Below are 3,601 nucleotides of genomic sequence, written 5' to 3'. Positions count from 1 at the left end.
GATTTCTACTGTTCTACGCAGATTTGGTAAGTCATAAAGGAAACTATTTAAAAGACAAATTTTTTCCACATTTAAAAAAAAATGGGTTTTCTGTGTACATTGGAAGAAAAGTGGGTTTTGTTTGAAATTTTAGGCAATCTGACAATGGAACAACTACATGAAAAGATTAGTATTATGGGAATTATGCAGTTTATCACCATGCTTATTCACATTTTACTATTTAAAAAGATAGTCAAGCTTCTTTTCCTCTCTGAGCAAGATGGCTGGGGGTGAGGTTGGAGTGATTCTCGGGCAGCCACATCTTTCCCGACAGGATCTCGCCACATTGGATGTCACCAAGTTGACACCACTTTCACATGAAGTTATCAGCAGACAAGCTACAATTAATATTGGTACAATTGGTCATGTAGCTCATGGGAAGTCCACTGTGGTAAAGGCTATTTCTGGAGTTCACACCGTCAGATTCAAAAATGAACTAGAAAGAAATATTACCATCAAGCTTGGATATGCTAATGCTAAGATTTATAAACTTGATGACCCAAGTTGTCCTAGACCAGAATGTAACAGGTCATGTGGAAGTAGTACACCAGATGAGTTTCCTACAGACATTCCAGGGACCAAAGGGAACTTCAAACTAGTCAGGCATGTTTCCTTTGTTGACTGTCCTGGCCATGATATTTTGAAGGCTACGATGCTGAACGGCACAGCAGTGATGGACGCAGCTCTTCTGTTGATAGCTGGTAATGAATCATGTCCTCAGCCTCAGACTTCTGAACACCTGGCTGCCATAGAAATCATGAAACTCAAGCATATTTTGATCTTACAAAATAAAATTGATCTGGTAAAAGAAAGTCAGGCTAAGGAACAATATGAGCAGATTCTTGCATTTGTACAAGGAACAGTAGCAGAAGGAGCACCAATTATTCCAATTTCTGCTCAGCTGAAATATAATATTGAAGTTGTTTGTGAGTACATAGTGAAGAAAATACCAGTGCCCCCAAGAGACTTTACTTCAGAACCCTGTCTCATTGTTATCAGGTCATTTGATGTCAACAAACCTGGCTGTGAAGTTGATGACCTTAAGGGAGGTGTAGCTGGTGGTAGTATTCTAAAAGGAGTGTTGAAGGTAGGCCAGGAGATAGAAGTGAGACCTGGTATTGTTTCCAAAGATAGTGAAGGAAAACTCATGTGTAAACCAATCTTTTCCAAAATTGTATCACTTTTTGCGGAACATAATGATCTTCAGTATGCTGCCCTAGGTGGTCTCATTGGAGTTGGCACAAAGATTGACCCCACTTTGTGCAGAGCTGACAGAATGGTGGGACAAGTGCTTGGTGCAGTTGGAGCTTTGCCTTAAATATTCACAGAACTGGAAATTTCCTATTTCCTGCTTAGACGTCTTCTGGGCGTCCGAACTGAAGGAGACAAGAAAGCAGCAAAGGTCCAAAAGCTGTCTAATAATGAAGTGCTTATGGTCAACATAGGATCCCTGTCAACGGGAGGAAGAGTTAGTGCCATCAAGGCTGATTTGGGCAAGATTGTTTTGACTAATACTGTGTGCACAGAAGTAGGAGAAAAAATTGCCCTTAGCCGAAGAGTTGAGAAACATTGGCGTTTAATTGGTTGGGGTCAGATAAGAAGAGGAGTGATCATTAAGCCAACTGTAGATGATGACTGAAGAATCCAAGTTAAACAATGCCTTGGGATGGAATTGGGATTTCTTTTAATGTCTAGGGGTATATTTTCAAAGCAATACTAGGGAATTAATTTCGTAGCTCATTACCTTAGTAGTAGCTGTAAGAATATTCTCATTTTGGTGATGAATTCAACCTCAACTTCTAATATAGGGCCTACAAGTAAATGTTAAAGTACATACTATATTGGGTTAAATCTACATTTTAGCAGAAGTTAAACATTCCAAAATGATGTCTGATTTGTCAATGAGTGAAAGTTTGAAGTGAAACTTCACTACAACCAGCCTTTGCTATAGCACACATATCATGAACCTATCTAAAATGAAATGGTCTCTTCATGATTTTATCCAGGAGTGGCTCCATGGTGAAGGACAGTTGTTGCTGTCAAAAACAAGGGCCCACACTTTCCGTGACCCACTCCCTTTATTTGGTCTTCTGTTATCTGAAATTGGAAGGGAAGGAAGACCAGTGAGCTCAAATGAGCAAGGCTCTTAGAAATTGAGTGCTCAGTCCCTTGCCACAGGTGACCCTTTGCTCTTAGCTTTTTCCGGGATGTGACCAGGACAATCCAGCACCAGAAGGTGTCACCCTCTTCCAGTGCCCTGAGACTGTGTCTTTCTTATTTATGCCTAAAAATCTCAGTCTTCCCTCACCAACAAATAGTATTATAACGATGGATGATAAATGATAGTTGACAAGGTTCTGTCCAGGTTGTGTTTTCTGGGGTCTTTGTTTTAGTAACAGAGTCTCCTGCATGATGAACAAGCACCCTACTGCTGACTACTGCCCCTAGCTGTAGTAGTTGGTAGGATTATAGTGTAAATTATGCTGTTAGTAATCTTTGAGCCTTAGAAGAGATAAAGACTGTTCAAAAGCAGAGTGTGTTGGTTCTAAGTCTATCCCCCACGTGCCTGCAATTTTCCTGTGCTGTGCTTTTGAATTAATCGTGATTTTGCTTAATTAGATGTTCTGTTAGAGCAGTGATTTCCAACTCTAGCTGTCATGAGAATTGCTGGGGAATTAAAAAAAAAGGCCAGGCAGTGGTAGTGGTGGTAGTGCATAACTTTAATCCCAGCACTATGGAGGCAGAGGCAGCTAGCCTGGTCTACAGAGTGAGTTCCAGGATGGCCAGGGCTACACAGAGAAACCCTATCTCTAAAAACTTGGCAGGGAGCAACTCCCCAGTGTTGAGAACGAAGTTTAAGTGGTTGAGAAATACACATACTGAGTAATGTCACTGGCTTTTGGTAGTTTGATATTTGATACTCTTGTTTGCTTTTCTTTTGATTTGCATAAAAATGGGATTTAATTCCACAATTACTGTGTTGTGATCTTTTGCATACTGAAGCTGCCTTATAGAGGTGTAGGACTGTGGCTGTGAGTTTTTAAGAGTTTTGAGGAAACTGTTGACGTTACGTATTTGATTGACTCTGAAGGGTTGTGTTGTAGCATGAAGAACACATTTAAATAAAACAAGGTTCTGAGTCAAGCATTAAAAAAAAAAGATAGTCGATTTAAGTGCCAGGATGACAGCTTTAGAAAAACTTGTTAAACCTGTAAAAATTCAGACAGAAGAAATTAACAGTGGAGTTGGTTCAAGTTTGGATCATAAGGTTACAGAAAGAAAGCCTGTTTTCACACAGTCACCCTTAATTTATCCTGTAACCGTACAGCAGATGCCTGATCAAATGGCTACACAAAATATTTGGGCTCCAATTGAACTGATGGATTTTAAAAGGTTTAAGGAGGCAATAGTATCTTATGGCATGCATTCCCCATATGTAAAGCAAATGTTAAACTCTTGGTCAGCATATAATAGGATTGTACCACAGGACTGGCGGGACCTTGCACAAGCTGTTCTGGAACCCAGCTAGAGACTTCAGTTTCTAACGTGGTTTAAGGAGGAA

General features: G+C 40.1%; 1 pseudogene; it reads left to right on the top strand.

The window, feature by feature from the left end:
* The first annotated feature begins 259 nt into the window (after nt 1–259).
* On the top strand, nt 260–2,272 carry LOC143270658 (eukaryotic translation initiation factor 2 subunit 3, X-linked pseudogene; annotated as a pseudogene).
* The last annotated feature ends 1,329 nt before the right edge of the window (nt 2,273–3,601 follow it).

This window comes from Peromyscus maniculatus, chromosome X, assembly GCF_049852395.1.
Source record: "Peromyscus maniculatus bairdii isolate BWxNUB_F1_BW_parent chromosome X, HU_Pman_BW_mat_3.1, whole genome shotgun sequence".
Classification (NCBI taxonomy): domain Eukaryota; kingdom Metazoa; phylum Chordata; class Mammalia; order Rodentia; family Cricetidae; genus Peromyscus; species Peromyscus maniculatus.
The sequence above is the reverse complement of the archived record's forward strand: the minus strand, read 5'-3'. Positions and strand labels throughout refer to the sequence as shown.